Source organism: Marmota marmota, unplaced genomic scaffold (genome assembly GCF_001458135.2).
Source record: "Marmota marmota marmota unplaced genomic scaffold, marMar, whole genome shotgun sequence".
Classification (NCBI taxonomy): Eukaryota; Metazoa; Chordata; class Mammalia; order Rodentia; family Sciuridae; genus Marmota; species Marmota marmota.
Window position 1 is genome coordinate 1,183,767 of NW_026000255.1, and position 18,799 is coordinate 1,202,565.

Genomic DNA, 18,799 nt, shown 5'->3' on the forward strand with positions numbered 1-18,799 from the left:
CCACCCATTTTTGCAAGGTGTTTGTTAAAGTGTATAGGTAAAATTTACTTCCTAACTGCTTAATGACATTATCCAGACTACTTTCTGTATTATCTCTCTATGTCATTGTTTCCATTGAAGTTTACCTCTCCTTAATTCAGCTTTTTTTCAGAACCAATGATTGAACCCAGGGTCACTCTACTACTGGGATACATCCTTAGCCTATTTTTAATTTTTTTAAATTTTGAGATAGCATCTCACTAATTTGCAGGCTGCCCTCAAACTTATGATCCTCCTTCCTGAGCCTCCCAAGTCTCTGGGATTACAGGCATATAGCACTACACCCTGGTTCCTTATCTTACTTGTTTTATATGTCAGCTTCAAAACATTAACTCATAAAACTTCCTTTTCATTTATTCTCCTGTGGTCCTTCATAAAACTTTAGGACACATTCTTAATAAGACCTCCAGTGCCTGGACCTACCCAGAGTGGGTAGTGGAGGGACCTCTCATCTCTCCATTTCAGTGGGTATAGCTACCACTGAGACCATTTTCATTACATGAAATTACACCACGTTCTTGATCTTGAACTCTGTTTTTCCTTCCTCTGACCTCTGCTTACTATACATCTGATTTCTTCCATTCCTATCTTCCTATTGAACCAGTTTTTACCCACATTTGCATCTGTAGTCCTTGGTTACCTCCCTATTCTACCAGGCTATCAGTCCCATCTGCCTTTAATTTTGCTCAGTGTACAGCATTATGCAATCCATGAGATTCTCAGTTACTTTCCATGTCCTGTTTTGAAAACTGCTAATTTTGAGTAAATCTCATTATTTTTTTTTCCTGATACTTTACCTGAGCTACAAGTCCTTTCTGGAGAAAAGTTGAGAAACCAGACAGATTGGCTTCATTACAAATCTATGCTCTTCACCCTAGGTGGACTCTTCATTTCCAGCTATTTGGTAACTATTTTACTCATTCATGACTGGCTACCATATTCCACTCATATATCTTCTCCATCAACTTTATCCCATTAGTCTCAAGTCAGATCCCATCATTATAAATAATTTCATCAACTTGCTTATGAAACACCAAGTTTAAACTACATCTGATGCACATTTTCATAACTTCCTTTCTTTGTACCACAGCAATTCACTTCTCTTTATCATTTTCCTATCCCTTTATTGTATCCTATTTCCCAAGAGATTTTCCTCCTCTCCTCCAAATCTTTGGCTCAGGACCCTCCTCTTCTTAGGACCTTTCTTCACCTATTTTTACCCATTCCTTCTCATATCTTCTATCTATACCTCTTTCTTCTTCCACTAAACCTATCAGAATTCTATCATAAAATTATATCCAAACAACAAAAATCCAATACTTTGATTTGACCATCTGTATCACCTTCTTTCTTTATGATGTTTCCTCTATTGCATAAATTTTAGAAATATAAGTCTATATTAACTGCCACTACTTCCTGACCATTTTCTAGTTCTGGGGTCCTTTTTCATGAGGTGAGGCTCAGATAATGCAGTTGGTAGCCAAAGTTCCCTTAACAGTAACCAAAGACCTAGCCACAGAAGACAATACTGTCAGCAAGTTGAAGGCCAAAGGTGTAATGTGACTTTCTTGATAGTATCCTTTGATGCACAAACATTTTTAACTTTGATACAGTCAAATTTATTTTTCCTTTTGTTGTTCATGCTTTTGGCATCATATCTAGGAATCCATTCTAAATGCCAAATCACAAATATATGGCCCTATGTTTTCTTCTAAGAGTTTAAAATTTTAACTCATATTTCTGTCTTAAATGCATTGTCTTATCTTTTGTAAATGGTGTGAAGGCAGGTACACTATATTCTTTTGTATGTGGATATCCAGTTGCCCTGGCATGAATTGATGAAAAGACTATTTCCTTCCTATTGAATAATCTTGGCACCTGAATCACCAAGTTTCTTGTCATAGTTTATGATTAACTAGAACTTCTTGCATTATTTTTCTTCATGAATTCTGGGTTTCTCTTATTAATACCACAGCTAACATGATGATCCCAAGTATAAAACTTGGTATTTCTCTAATAAATTGTATTCTGTGGACTTTTTCTCAGTTATTCATTCAACAAACATTTATTGCATATCTAAATATATATTAGGCATTGTGATTACCAAAGCAGTTCATTTGGGCAAGGTTGTTTTAAATGGTTTTACCAAAGTATAAAAATTTTATTTTTCTCTCTTTTATTTCCAAGTGATGTATACAGTACACATTCATGATTCTCATTTCATCACTGAGACTTTCTTTGTAGGGTCAAGAATGGGAGGAAGTAAAGAATTATAAGTGATGAGGTAGAACTTAGCAAGGGAATTAAGTTCAGGGATGTTATAGGGGAGTGGTATTGAATGAAGGTTTTTGTGGTACAGGAGATATACATATCACTCAGGACCTCAGGGTCCTTGACAACTTTTGCTGCACAAAAGGTACTAGGGACCCTGACATGCTGTAGCATCCAGAGTGAGAATAGAAGGTAATGAGGTCAGAGAGGGAGCAGAAGCCCAGAGTGCATAAGACCTTGATAACATTTATTGTGCATAAGATAGAAAACCACTGGAAGTTTCCAAGGAGAAGAATGATAAGATCTGAACAATGGGATCAGTTTAGAACAGAGAAAAGCAAGGAGATAAAATTTTAAAAGAAAATTGATAATACTCTCTGTTGACAAGAATGTGAAGAAAACATGTAGTTATATGCATAGTTGGTTGGTTATGTAAATTGTTACAGCATATCTATTAAGATTTAAAATATGGGGCTGGGGGTAGCTTAGTGGTAGAGTGTTTGCCTTGCATGTGCAAGACGCTGGACTTGGTCCACAACACTGAAAAAAAAGATATAAAATGTGAATACCATCTTATCCAGCAATGTCATGTCTAGAAATCTAGCTACAAGTATCCAAAGATATAGGTTTCACATTATCATCATCTTCATCATCATAATCACTTGAGGAACTATTATAAGAGATTTTAACTAATTTAATCCTCAGAAAAATATCTCTGAGGTACGTACACTTATTATTCTCTTTTATATAATAAATTATTGAGGCACAAAGAAGATAATAATCTGCCCAAATTCACATAGACTGGAAGTAGACTCAAAGTCAAAACTGAGCAACCTAACCTTGGTGACTGGATGGTGATACACATCTCACATGTGTCTACAATTTTGTATACCAGGGATACATTAGTGAAAAGAGCAATGTCCCTTATGGAGTTCCTCATTTTTTTATTTAATTACTCTCATCTCCTTGCATTCTGGAAGTAAGATGAGAATATAGAATTACTCAGAGACCTCTCCAGTATATGTAAAATAAGATCAAACTGGAAGCAGAGAAACTAGTCATGAGACAGTTGCACTAAGTTAGGCAAGAGACAATAAGAACCTAGAGGAACACAACAGAATTTTAAAATTTGATTTTGCAACTGATTAGACCTAGGATGCATAGGAAAGTAAATCATCTTCAGTACCCAACTCTACCAGGTTATCCCCTTTTAACCCACCTCAAAGTGTGATTGAGCATAAGAAGATGTTTTTAGAACTATACAACTAGTAATTTATTTCTGTCTTCCTCATTATACTGTCTTGCACATTGCAGGCATTCAATTTTCATGTGTTCACAAAATGGTGTTTGAGCAGTTCATTACACCTCCAATATGACAATCCAATTTTATTATCAGCTATATTTTCACACCACTTACAGGTAGATTTGTGGTGGCGGGTTGTTTGCTTGCTTTGCTTTGCTTTTCTGATCCCATTTGCCACTTTAATAAAATCTTCACAATCTATACTGAATGCAGAGTTGGACAGCTGACCCAATTTTGATCTCATTTGGTACATTACCAGGGATTATCAGTTTGGCTTGTAGGTGGGTGCAGCATCTTTGAAAGTGGTGCTGAAATAACCAAACATATACATTAAGCCACTGATTTAAAAAGAAACCTTCCTACACTATGTCAAATATGAAAATATATCTTTATTTTATTCTTTCATCTATTGGGTTGGGATTAGGTAGGAAAATAGTCTCTTGTCAACAGACAAAAGTATTCTGAAATGATTAAGTAATGAATTCCCCTGCTGAAAATCTGGAGAAAGGATATCTTCACAATTTTCCCAAAGCTGGTGAGTTGCACTAAGATTTGACTTCAATAGTATGTTATCTATTGTTCTCTTCCTTACCTAAAGTAGAAGATAAGCTAACCCCAGGAACATTATCCATGCTGAAGGACAGCATCTGAATAATTTTTAAAAGCATAAAGAGCTCCTTCAGTCTATCAGAGCTCCTCTCCAGTGAATGGAACTTCATACTTTCTCTTCTCTCAGTCTCGAATGCCTTCTCAAAGAATCACTCCCAATCACTACCTTCTCTTCTCAGTTGATTACTGTATATCCATCCTTCAAGATTCAGCTCAAATTATAGCTCAAGCACTACCCTCCTGATAAAGACCTTGGCATGTTTTTTGCCATCAAGCTTTCTCCTCTAAACTTTCATGGTACCAGATCTTTATTACAGCACTAAACATTATAATGAGAATTGCAGTCTTATTTCTTTGCAGGCCTTCATCTTTTATTTCCCCAGAGGGCCAACACACACTCTTTTTTAAAAAAATCATTTTATTGTTTACTTTCTCAAAATTCTGTTAAATATTCAAATATTTTTTCCAGATTTAGTGAGGTATAATTGATAAAAATTGCATACACTTAAGGTATAAAATATGATGTTTTAATATGTACATGCAATGTGAAATGATTACCAGTGAGTCTTTATATTAACTTAGTTTGTGAACTCTTCTAGCTAGAGCTTATGTTTTATCTATAGCCCTGAAACTACAGGTTTCTAATGGAGAGGGTGTTTAGTGAGTCTTTGTTCATTTTTTCAGCATGGGATACATTAGTGAAAAGAACAACATCCCTTATGGAGTTAATTTTAGTTAGGGGGAATGGACAATAAATAATATATGTCACAGAAAATAAGAGAGTGTAGGAGAGATGGGGGATACTTGAAAGAGCATTGCTCTTTTACATAGGTATCCTTGGGAAGATAATATTTGAACAGAGGCCTGAAAAAATAAAAACAGAGAAAGTGAGCCATGTGGATATTACAGGGAAGAAGATTCCAAGCAGAAAGAATGGCAAGTACAAAATTCCTGTAGATTGAATAGAGTAAGTGAATGGGGAGAGGGGAAAGAAGATGGGGTCAGAGAAAGAGCATGGACCAAATCATGCAGATTCTTGTATGCCAGGGTAAGGATGTTGGCTTTTAGTTTGAGTGAGATAGAAAAACATTGGAGGGATTTGTGTGGAAGAATGACTTAATATTACTTAGTTTAAAACAGAATCACTACTAATATAATAGAATGTAGTGTTAGGAGCAAACATAGAAGAAGTGAGACTAGTTAAGAGGTTGCTATAATACTCTGGGAGAGAGATGATGGTAGCTTGGACCATGGGTGGTAGGCTGGGAGTAGTGAAAAGGTGTTGAATTTAGGATAGTGTCTGTTATTTGTTTGAGGTTAGAGATACAGCATTGGATGGTGCAATTATTACATATGGGTGTAACGATATTAATGTTTTGACCCTATCAACTGAAAGGATGAGTTTCAACTTACTGGAAAGGTAAAGGCTGAGAGAAGCAGGTTGGTACTAGAGATGGGAACCTTGAGTTGTACTTTGGCTAGGTTAAGTATAGGATAAGTTAGAATGAATGGATGAATGAATGGATGAAGGTAAGCAGTTTTCTAGTTGGCATACAACTAGAGGATGTCTACCTGAGTTTGGCATTTCCTAAAGTACCATTCATTACAAAAATACTCAAACAAAATCTATAACCATTAAAAAAATCACTATAGCTTGGGATGTAGTCCAGTGATAGAGTACCAAATTAGCATGTAAAAGGCCCGAGTTTGATCCCCAGTGTCATGAACATCACTGTGATTAATGGAATAAACAACAATTATCAGATATTAAAGCTTTATATGTGTACTCTCATCTAATCATTACCCAAATTCAAGAAAGTACAAAATTTCTGCATTTTTTAAATGATATAGCTGAATTTCAGAGAGACTGAGCATCAGTGCAAGGAATAATACTGCACCAGTCCATCTCACTCTAAGCCCTTCATGTATTCTACTCCACCTTCTTGCCCATGAACTAGATCTGACCTATCCCAGTTACAGTATCTTTTTTCAGTTTTATAATTGGAGAAGTGAATATCCTGGAAAGGGAAAAGAACTTACTTGAGGTCTGACTTTTGGCTGTGATGCAGACAGAAAGATATCATAATCCAGGAAAATATCTCCTCATTTAAAAATGTTTTATGAACACTGGAAAAGATGCCAGACAATGTAATGAAGGCATAAACTGGAAAATGTGTTCAGAAGTTAAGCTGATCCAGAAAACAGAGGTCTAACAGTTGCCATCTCAATTAAGCTTCCCTACTTGACTACTAGCTTAAAATCAACTCAGCATATAAAGACCCTTCTGAAGTGATATTGAAGTGCATTTCCATTTCTAAATGAAATCCACAGTTGAACTTCCTCTGACTTTTGATCTTCATCATGAAAGTTCTTCTCATGACTTGGGAAAGGGGAGTGAGAATGTGAAAGGACTAGACACCAAAAGGTCACAGTTACATTAAACAAAAGAATCATTTTCTCTGAGTTTAGCCATGCCAAGACTCAACAGAAAATGCACAATCCCTTGTGACATCACCCTTCTTTACCCAGAATGACCACACTGTACATAAACCAAGCTAAACTGAGCCCACAACAGCTGATGCATGCTGGGAAGTCTCCCAAGGAAATCCCTTGGCAATGATGCAGAAGACTCTACTGACCTCTCCCTATATAGACCACAATGGGTCTATGGTTTATAAGGGCAGCTGTGGAAAGCATCATATTTTATATGGCATCAGAAACTGGTGAATAATTCATATACTTCAGGTAGAGAGACAGTATAGTCTAGTGGTTAAGAAAGTATACTGAAGCCAGCTTGCCTGTGTTAAAATATGGACTCAGTTCTTCACAAGTTGCATAGACTTCAGCAAGTTATTCATTGACCAAATATTAAATGAGGTTCTAATATGGGCAAAGCTTCATTTTAGACACTTTGGATGCCTCATTGAACAAAATGGATCGAGATCCCTACTTTCATAAAGCCAGCATTCCATTGGGGGGCAGATAATAAACAATAAATGTACAAGGGAGAAATGAACAAGTAGAGCAAGGTAAGTATTCCTAAGAAAGCCAGGGGAAAGGGAGTTACTTAATTTCACTGCCTCAGTTTCCTCACTTGAAAATGAGCATAATAAATGATTTATAAATGTAAAGTTATCAGAACTGAGCTTGGCAAATAGAATATGCTTCAATAAATTTTAATTAATATTATTATTGTGCTATGATATCATTTTGCAAAAGATTTTTTTTTGCAAAAGACTTTTTCATATCAAAATGCCATCAGTACCTTAGAAAATAATTCTTTAGTTCATCTTCCTTTTTGTGCAAATAGGTTATCAGTATCCGACCCCAGAGTTAAGCAGAGTTCAGGAATGGCTAAGAAGAGAGGTCAGTCAGGTAGGTGCCATTTGTGCAAAATATTCCTATTGTGTAGAGAATAAATCTAGAGACCATACTCTATACTTTATGAAATAAATAACCTATTTATGAAAAATATGTTTCTTCCCTCAATGAGTGAGACCTCATCATTCTTCCACATATCAATCTCCCTTCCCTTATTCCTTCATTTAACTAACTCTCCTCTTATTTTCTTATTAGTGCCCTCTGCCCAAGTTTGCTGCTTTCATTCAATGGATAGAAGAATTATAACAATAAACAGGTCAGAGTTTGTTTCAGGCATATGCTCAGGATCAAGACTTCATCAGTTTTATTTCATGGCTAAACAAGATTGGTAACTCTTTTGAAAAGTAAGGGGATTGCACTGCCCCTCTGCCAAATACATTAGGGGAGAAAGCTTAAGAAACATAAAGAAAAAATATTGAAAGGAAGCATAATGGGGAGTATTCATGCCAGAAGTTGTGTTATACAAGACATTAGTGATGTCAGTAAGGCAAGCATCTTACAACTTTCTTGACCTCTTCAACTTCATTCACTTATTGTGTATAAGTGTCTTTTAGGGCGAAGGGGGGGGAGAATGTGGGAATATATGAAGAATACAGTATTAGAACCACCAAAGTAAGAAAAGCAATAAAGGATATAAGTGAGGCAAGGCAAGTAAGAGGTCCTTTAAAATTTTTTAAATTTTTTCATTAACACTATTCTATATTCAGGTTGCCTTTTAAAACTTCCACATATAAGTGGAAATATGCAGTTCTTGTCTTCCTGTGTCTGGCTTATTTCATTTAACACATTGTTCTCCAGCTCCATCCATCTTGCTGCAAATGACATGAATTTGTTCTTTATAGATGAGTAATATCCATTGTGTATATATGCCTTATTTTCTTTATTCATTCATCTGTTGATGGCCACAAAGGTTGATTTCATATCTCAGCTATAATTATAAGTGCCCACCATAAACTTTGGTGTTCAGGTATCTCTTTGGTATTTTCATTTCCTTTGGAGATATACTCAAAAGTGGGGTACATGGATCATATGAGAGTTGAAAGTGATTTTTCAAGGTATTAAGTGGGTAATTTCCCTGAAATGAGGGTCCTTCCATTTAAGATCACATTCTCTAGGAACTATCAATTGCTTTCTGAAGTATGCTACAGAGCATATCAAAAGTACATAGGTGCTCTTGCACTATTAAAAACCATCAGGGGACTGGCATTGTGGCTCAGCGGTAGAGTGTTTGCCTAGCATGCATGAGGCCCTGGGTTCGATCCTCAGCTCCACATCAAAATAAATACATAAAATAAAAGTATATATTTCTAAAACAACCATCAGGTCCTGGCTGGGACAAGTATTCTCTATGTGATCCTAAAATTCAGCCAAGATAGGCCGCGTGGCTCTTCTCTAATTATCCTCCTTTACTGGCTGCCTTTGAAAAAGCAAAGAATGCAAAAACATGACAGGATAAGTGAAAATGACGCTTCTCTGTGTTTGGAAAAAAATTCAGGTCAGAAGAACAGAGCTTTCAGGTCAAGCTGCAAGAATTACAGTCACATGAAAACTAAACGATTCATGACAGATATTCAAAAGCACTAACACAAATAGACAAATAAGTCAGTCTTGCCCACTCAGAGGCCTTCCTTTTCCCTTTCATCTCCCCTTTCTTCACTTTACTCTAGTTTCTCTTACTTCAGCTTACCAGCCTCTTCTTTTCCAGGCTCCCTCCCTCTTTTCCCTATTTAATATCCCTTTTACAGCCTTGAAGAGGAAGTCTTATGTGTGTAGGGTCTAAATGAAGTATTTTCTTTAGGTCCAGGGCATGCTGTACTCACACTGCTCAGAAACCAGCAGGATCCTTGAGAAAATATGAAAAAGGTCAAACTCTCACCTTCACTTGGAAATATGCCCTCCAAAACCCAGCATTTATTCTTCCCTGGGACTCAAAGGGGAGGAAGTGGGGTATATTCTCTTTTCTTTTCACTTTCATAAAAAAAGAGGAGGTGAAAGCCCCTACATTGGGGGGTGGTGACTAGTGGTTGGAGGGACAATCAAAGACATGTTTCTGGGGCTGGCAATACCTCTCATCCCAAGGATTAGAGGCCACAGCAATTTTGTAGCACAACTATAAATGCAGGACCTGGATTAAGGCCATTCGGGTGGGGACCTTTTTCTTTTTCTTCTCCCTCCCTTTTCATTCATGCAGGTATTAGAAGCACAGAAAATTAGAGGCCCGGCCAGCTGCCTGGAATTGGTTCTACCTTAAGATCAGCTACTGCACAAAGGTCAGCTGGATAGTGGGCAATAATGTTTATTTAAAAGTAGAAAGGACTAAATGAAAGCTTCTTATATTACCAAGGCTGAACAATGAAAATATGAGCCTTCCAGAGGGCCATAGCTTATAGTCAAACATCCATGGACATTCTACCTAAAGCCAGGCATTTTGGGCATGAGGATTGCAATTGGGTGGTGCAAGTAGAGAAAAGGGAGCCAAGGTAATTGTGGCATCCAGAATTCCCACATCAGAGGAGCTTAGGGGAGAAAGCAGGTAGAAAATAAGGTAGGGAATGAGATTAAGATACTTGAGGTTGTATTTACATTGAGAGTATATTGTTTTACTTAACATTGTAGATTATAAATAATAATCTACTTAAAATATAGCTTTCAAAGATGCTTTCATTCATACTTGATGTAAGATTGACAAAATGTCAATTATTCACTTAAAAGAATGTTATCTACATTGTTTTTATGTGGTGTGGTTTTGGTTACTGATGGCAATTATGGAGAAGCCATATTCCATTTCCTAATCCATCCTTTGGTATGGACATAGAGCTGAATGGGGAAGGCAGGCCCTCCAAGGTAGCCAAATCATAATAGGAATAAGAATGCAAGTGGAAATGGCCAGAATACAAGTAGAAATAGTGGAAAGCGGCTACTCAGAAAGTAATGCTAGTGACATCCAGGCAAAGATAAATTTGAAAAGATAAGAAAACACACACACACACACACACACACACACAATGTAAATGAATTTCTAAATACCCTCCAGCGGTATCAAAAGGCTCAAATGAAGCAACTATCATGTAGAAGATGATCATCCCAAGTGCTTCCTTGTATCCAAAAACATTTCCTTGGCTCCTATGCCTTTTTCTTCCCCTACCCCTCTATAAGCCTATGAACATATGTTAAATACCTAAACCTGAATTCCCACAACCTACTCTTTTGCTTGTAGGCACAATGGAAGAACTAACTATAATAAAACAAAACAAAAATTAAAACCCAATGCTCTATTGTTATATTGTATATTGTGTGCATGTATGTATGTGTAACAACAAATCCCATCAGTATGTACAGATATAATGCACCAATAAAAATGTGAGAGGAAAACCCAAATGCTCTTAAATAACTGAAAATAAGTGGAACCTGTTGTGATAATGAGATGGCTCTTTCACAGCCAGCTTGCTTCAGCTGGCCTCTCCTGGGCTGCCTCCTCAGCTTTCCCATTAGGATCTCTGAACATTGGGTAGCTATGCCACTCCCTTCAGTGATCCTCCCCCTCCTCATGCTTCAGCAAAAGAAATCAAAGCTCTCTTCTGTCAAAGAGAATGCCAGCAGGAGGGAAGAAGGTTTTGTTGGAAGTAGACCAATCCCTGACTTCTTCTTCTTTCTTTCACACACAAACTATGACAAATACCTCTTGATTCTAGGGCTCAGATGAGAGGGGTTTCATAGATTTAAGAAAAACTAGTCTGGGTCCTGCAGAACAGGATTATACCCAAAACACTCTATATCCACCCTTCTCCAGGAATTTCTTCTCATTTGAGGTTTCTTATGCCTTTTTCTTCCCCTACCCCTCTATAAGCCTATGAACATAACGTTAAACACATGTGACTGTGATTGAGATATACATATATACGGCACATAAATGTGTGCACACAATAAAAAAAACAGTCTAAATTAGAAGCTCCTGGCACAGTATCAGTCCCAGTTCAGTTACCACAGACCTCACATAATCAACCTTTATCAAAGGTCAAAGGGGACAAAAAGGAGAAATAGAAAAACAACTATACACAGCTTCAAAAATATTTACTACGTACTCAGGAAGAAGAAAATTACTATTGGCAAAATTTCATCAATCAAAAGAAGTTTTGCCATTGCAAATAGAGACCATTATTTAAGTACAATAATCAAAACCAGAAGGTCAAGGGTCGTTTGTTTTCTCTCATATGTAGAAGCTAGAGAGGAAAAAGGAAACGAAAGGGGGGCAGGGATCTCATGAAAATCAAAGGGAGAACAGTAGAGGATAGGAAGGGGGGGTGGCAAGTGGAGAGGGAGGGGGAAGTGCTGGGGAATAGTATTGGTTAAATTATAATACTGTGTGTATATACACATATGTAACAACACATTTCATCATTATATACATCTATAATGAACTAGTAAAATGTGAAAAATAAAAAATATAAATCTGTTATAAATACTTAAAAATTAAAATAAAATAAAAATGAAGTTTTTCCATTATAAGCTATTAATGATAAAAATGACTAACATTTTCACTGATAACTTATAAAGAACAATAGGTTGCTGGGTAGTCCGTAGTAGAAGAATATAAAATGTGGAGTTGAGAGATTTAGGCTATTAGGGGTGACCCTAAGCTAGTCACCTAATCTCTTTAGGCTTCAAGTCAAAATTTCTATGTATCTCTTATAGATCTCAGAGTGAATAAATGAAAACAAAACTGTGAGAGCCTTACAAAAATATAAATGTATGTTAAGAATAGAAAAAGTAGTAAGCATTTATAAGTTCTTTTTTTTTTCATTATTTGAGGTCTATCTGGCTTTCCGAGTCTTTTATGGGGTAAAATAATTTAGCAGCTAATTTCTCACAGCACATATTAATAGTAATAGCTAATTTACACTGAGCACTAGGTACTGTGTTTACATATGTTACCTCCTTTTCAACCTTTATAGTAGCCCTATTGGGTAGGTAAACTGAGTACTCAGAAAGGCTAAGTAACTTATCTAAGGATGTACAGATAAGAAGTTGCTATAGACTGAATATTTGTGTCCCCTCCCAATTCATATGTTGAAATCCTAATTCCCAAGGTGATGATATTAGGAAGTATAACATGTGGGAGATGATTATGTCACAAGGGCAGAACCTTCATGAATGGAATTAATGACCTTATAAAAGATGTCACAGAGAGATCCCTTGCCCCTTCCCATAGGAGACCATGTTAGGAAATAGAGAAAAGATGCCTTTCTATGAACCAGGAAGTGGATGCTTACCAGCTAATGAAATCTGCTGTCATCTTCATTTTAGACTTTCCAGCCTCCAGAACTATGAGAAATAGACTTATGTTGCTTATAAGTCACCCAGTCTATGGACTTTGTTATAGCAGCCTGAAAAGACTAATTTAAGTGGAGAAGTTAGGAATTAAATTTGGCAGCCTGACTTTAGAGCCCACTATCTTACTCTATAAAATGGATTAGATTAAAAAGTTAAAGATGAATCAATTTGAAGAAACACTAGAGGGAGACAGCCAATCTCTTAGTCAATCAAGAACTAATTATTCAACATGCTGGTCCTGCAAATATCTTGCTTTTATACAATTTTCCTTTTTAAATATGACTATATGAAAGTAACATGTTTAACAAGAAGGTGACACAAATTGTCCCACTGTTCCTAACAGTTCTGATTAAGGAAGAGTCTGGAATTAATGGTAAGCTGAGATTAGATGTATTTTAATCAACCAAGTTCTTCCTGTATACCTTTCCAGAGATAATAGAGCTGGACAAACTAAATTTAAATTCTGTACAGAGAACAGGATCATGATTTTGTCACAGAGTACAAAAGTTCAGTGAATGTAAAGCCCCAATTCTGCCTGACAATTGAACTTCTTGCTCAGCACACAGCACATACTTATAATATAGTGGATGCTCAGGAAATATTTGTTGGATGGATTTTATTTCAAAGAGGATCATGCTAATATTCAACAGGTGGCTCAAATGTAAGAAATGGGAAAGCTAAAACAGGAGGGTACTACTTGTACTGAAATGAGCTAGGATAGTTATATCAATGTCTCTGATTTTTACAAGGTGTTCTAGGGCTTGAAGAATTGTAGGTTATCAGAAAAACTATTTAAAAATTCATTATAATAATTTACTATAGAACAAGATATTGCATCAAAGAAAGTATAAAAGTTCTAACATGTTATGATGCTTATTAACTGTTAAAATATATCGAAGGAAAAAACATTTCAAATTCTTGCACATTCTATACCAATATCTTGACCAAGTACACAACCCAGTCCCAATTCATTTCCTTAACTCAAGTGCATTTGGGAGAAATAATGAGAAAAGCAGGAAGCAGTCTGAGACTCTGTGAGTATAATGATCTTGAACTCTGGACTGCCCTGTGAACTTTCTTTATTCATCTGCCTCCTGTTACAATCACACAGAGTTCTCAGAGAAATTTTCTTTCCAAATGGCTGTTTCAAGAAAATAATTTCCAAAGTGAAATAAAACGTATCTTACAATTGCAGATACCAGAGTCTCTAGTACAAGCTACATAGCCCAAATTCAGTTCTCAAAAGTTGTGGTGAGCACAGTGACTATTGTTAATAATACTGAATTGTTCATATGAACTTTGTTAAGAGAGCAGATCTTGAATGTTCTCAGTATTCACACAAAGAGAATGATAACTTTGTAAAGTGATGGATGTGTTAATTAGCTTTATTGGGAGAATCATTTCCTAGTATATAGATACATAAGAACATTACACTGTATACCACAAATACATTCAACTTTCATTTCTCAATTATAATTCAATAAATGTGAGGAGAAAATCAACATTACTGATTCATTCCCCCCCTGTCTCTCTCTCTGTCTTTACAGTGGTGGAGTCTGAACCCAGGCCCTTGTGTATGGGAGATAAGCACTCTAACATTGACCTATATCCCTTCCCCTCACCTTCTCCCTTAACCACCCGCACCCCAGCTTTCCAGGTTCTTTTTAGTAAGCTGCAATTTCTGGAACTCTGGCTATAACACTGGTTTCTGGAAGAAAAGGAAAGCCATAGGAAGAAGCTCAAAATCAGCTCTCAAAAGAGTGGATATTTTCCACTCAATGAGTAGTTATTTTTACTAGTCCTTTCATCAATTCTTCTAATTGGCTCCTCTCAGGCCACTTTTGCATAAATACTATGTTGCAATAGATCCAGCCATTCTCTCAGAATCCCTGCTGGCTCAACCTACTCATAGCCATTCCTTCCAGATGGCATTCTACATGAGCACTCACCTATGCAGCCAAGATCCCTTTGGCCAAATGCTAAACCTAAGACTATCAAAGCAGCATCATTCCATGCAGTAACAGCCTTAATTTTAGAGAAGACATAGTCTGGGGCCCAGGGCAAAGAGCTTGGAAAACACAGAATAAAGAATCATATCAGGGAAGAAATGCTGCTCTAGATATAAGCTCACTACCCATTAGATAGGTTCATATTTAATTAAGTGTGTTTGATAACTTTAGTGGGGTGTTAACTAGTTGAAAGGCCTTTGGGTGGACAGGAAAGGACAGATGTTGAACTTTTACCCTTCCACTTATTAGCTGTATGACCTTGGGTATGATATTCATGTGTTCTGTGTTTCAGTTTTCTCACTGGAAAAAGTAATAGGAAGATTTTAGCTGATAGAACTGTCATATATTTTAAATGATATATTTCAAACAAAGTTCTTAGAACCTTGTTTGACACAAGGTAAATACTCAGTATGTGATATTATTATTATGGAAATGTCATATTTGGACCCTGATAACCATTTCATTTCACCAGGGGTGTATTTATTATACTGAAAGATAGTTTACTACATAATGACTACCCATCTGTCTTGAGGACACTTCTAGTTTGATTATTCAGTCTCTGAGAATGTTAAAGTCCACCCCTATCACTCATTAATCGGGCATAGAACCACTCTAAAATGTACAGGGAATAAAGATTCCTTTGATTATGTCTTCCAACATGTTAAAGAACCTTTATTTATTGACTCCCAAACCTAGATCCACTAACAAAAATTCTCAGCAATATGTGCCTTTTCAGATTTGTCTATTTTAATCTTCAGAATAAGAAAAATCAATAGTTGACAATTTTTAATGGATTCACTTGAAAATGAAATAATTTAAAGAGAAAAATACAACATTACCATGAATGGAAGACAGAATTCATTTATGTATATTATTATATATTCAAAGAAATCCATAACCCTTCAAAATTTTAAAACTTTACCAGAAAAGAACGAGCTACAAAATCTCTTCATTTTATAGGTGAAAAGAACTGAATTATGGAGAAAAGACCACACACAAATAAGCCATGTCACTGAGTAAAAAATAAAACTAAAAGCCAAGGCTCTTAAAGACAAATTTAGTATTCTTTATACCATACTACCTATGGTTTGTGTAAAATTTTAATTATTCTCCCCACCACTCAACATATTCCTCCCTTTTATCTCAGGTAACCCTGGAAAAGAAGTGATTTCTAGAACTACAGACCAAAATTTTTCTTAGTCCCTGATTCTGCTTCCATAGCAGATAGGCAAACTGATGTACAGGAAAATAATTTGCTTTATCCCACACATATTACATAAAATTATATCTATGCCCATATCAAATATAAAGGAAATCATTGTACTTTTTTTTGCTTGCCAAAATTTTATTTCATATTAATCATTGTACTTTTTGTTTATCTTGACAGAGATAGTCATAACCCAAAGTTTACTATCTTTCCTGCTGAATCACAGAGATCTACAAATCAAAGTTACAAAAAGGTCTTAGAGTTTATGTAATTGCAAATACCCTTTATTTAGTAAATTAAACTGAGGTTTCAAAGGGGCAAGCACTTGGGCAAGGTCATACAATAAATTCACGGTAGAGCAAGAAAAGTCACAGCTCAATATTTTTCTCCTTATTATATTTTAGCCCTTCCAAAGGCCTGGAAATATCACAGTTTATAATTTTATATTTGTGTTATTAGGTTAATTTGGTTAATTTCTTTGCTATATTGAAATGTCTCGAGGCTCAAACATGGCCTTCTGTATCTACATACAATATTTCCTATGGTCAACTCAATCCAGGCTCTTGGCTTGGTAAACCATCTTAATGATAACTCTTAATGTATACATCTATCCTGGCACTCTTCCCTGAACATCAGATTTGCATACACACCTAACCATTTGATACCTCGATGTGGATGTTTAATTAGCATCTCTAATTTAGCATGTTCAAAGTAGAAGCATTGCTTTACTCCCCAAACCTTATCTTTCCTGAGTTTTGCCTATCTCAATTAATGGCACCATCATTCTGCCAGTTGCACTCTAAAAACTGTAGAGTCTTTGATTCTCCTTTTCCCTTCCTGCCATATTCAGCTAATCATGAAATGTCAGTTCTATCACCCAAACATATTCTGTATCTGATCACTTCCATCTCTACTGCTAACAGGTTACTCATCTCTCACCTATAACAGAATCCTAATTGGTCTTCCTGGTTCCTCTACATTCCATTCTCTGTGGAGCATCCAGGGTGATTTTTAAAAACACAAATCAGATTATATCATCCTCTTGCTTAATATTTTCCAGTAATTCCAATTATAACTAGAATAAAATTAAAACTTTTAACCGTGGCTTATAAAGTCCAAAGTGACTAACAAGATCTAACTCTCAAACTTTACTTCCTGGTAATATGTTCCTCATTCACTATGCTCAAGCCACATGGGCCTTTGGCTGTTTTCCAAATACCCCTTTCATTCCTACCCCATGGCTTTTGTGTTTGCTATTCCTTCTTGGAATGTACTCATCCCAGTTTTGCATAGCGATCATAGCTAAGGTATTGCCATTATTTTTAACCTTCCATCCTTGTGTGTGTGTGTGTGTGTGTGTGTGTTCTATAGCACTTACTAATGGATGAAAATTGTTTTTCATCTTTCTTTCCATGCACTAGACAAACTCTATAAGGGAAAAAGGATTTTTATTTGCTATATACCTAGCACTTATAACAGTGCCTATCACAGAGTAGACACAATAAATAATCCCTGAATAAATTAATCAGGAAAAAACAAAAGTTGCAGTGCCCCAAGAATACTCAAAGCCTGAAATTTATATCACTGGTGGGACATGAGATGACTTTGGTTGGTATACAGATGAATTATTTTTTTATTTAATGATCATGCATTTATACCAATATACACCACAAAATATTACTAGCATTTCTAATCTGTAAGTATATGATGTAGATATAGATATCACTGCTAAGAATAAAACTAAGTAAAAATACAGTAGAATTTATAAATAAAATCTTTAAGAAACTAAAAGTATAAGTGGTATATGGATCTCTTAAAAGTCATCAAGGTGGACTGGGGCTATAGCTCAGTGGCAGAGCACTTGCCTAGTGTGTGTGAGGCACTGGGTTTGATCCTTAGCACCACATAAAAATGAAACAAATAAAATAAAGGCATGCTGTTCATCTACAACTACAATTTTTTTTAAAAAAGTAATCAAGGTGGTATATGTATCACTAAAGTCTTGAAAATGTTACTCAAAATCCAATTATATAGGTAAAAACTGATTATTGTCACAAGAGTTATAAAAAATACTAGGAAAAACTGAACAAGGGGTGAAAGATCTCTATGAGAAAAATTACAGAACATTGAAAAAAGAAATTGAAGAACCCCTTCTTGGACTATTCCCAAAAGACCTAAAAAGAGCATACTACAGGGATGCAGCACAATTCACAATAGCTAGACTGTGGAACCAACCTAGATGCCCTTCAATAGATGAATGGATAAAAAATGTAGCATATATATATATACACAATGGAATATTACTCAGCACTAAAAAATAACAAAATCATGGCATTTGCAGGGAAATGGATGGCATTAGAGCAGATTATGCTAAGTGAAGTCAGCCAATCCCTAAAAAACAAATGCCAAATGTCTTCTTTGATATAAGGGGGGCAACTCAAAACAGAGCAGGGAGGAAGAGGATGAGAAGAAGATTACCATCAAACAGGGACAAGAGGTGGGAGGGAATGGGGAATTGCACGGAAGATGGAAGGAGACCCACATTGTTATACAAAATTACATATAAGAGGATGTGAGGCGAAGGGGAGAAAAAAAATAAGAGAGAGAGAGAGAAATGAGTTAAGGTAGATGGGGTAGAGGGAGGGGAGG

General features: G+C 36.0%; 1 protein-coding gene across 4 annotated transcripts in view; it reads right to left on the reverse strand.

Moving 5' to 3' along the window:
* The window catches only part of Klf8 (Kruppel like factor 8), a 196,198-nt gene that overhangs the window by 105,097 nt on the left and 72,302 nt on the right, over positions 1 to 18,799 (reverse strand). The window contains exon 5 of one of the 4 annotated variants that reach the window (XM_048796719.1): positions 3,728 to 3,921. The exons of the other annotated variants lie outside the window; for them this stretch is intronic. The gene's annotated coding sequence lies outside the window, so the exon portion shown is untranslated. The remainder of the gene's footprint in view (positions 1 to 3,727; positions 3,922 to 18,799) is intronic. 4 annotated transcript variants of the gene reach the window in all.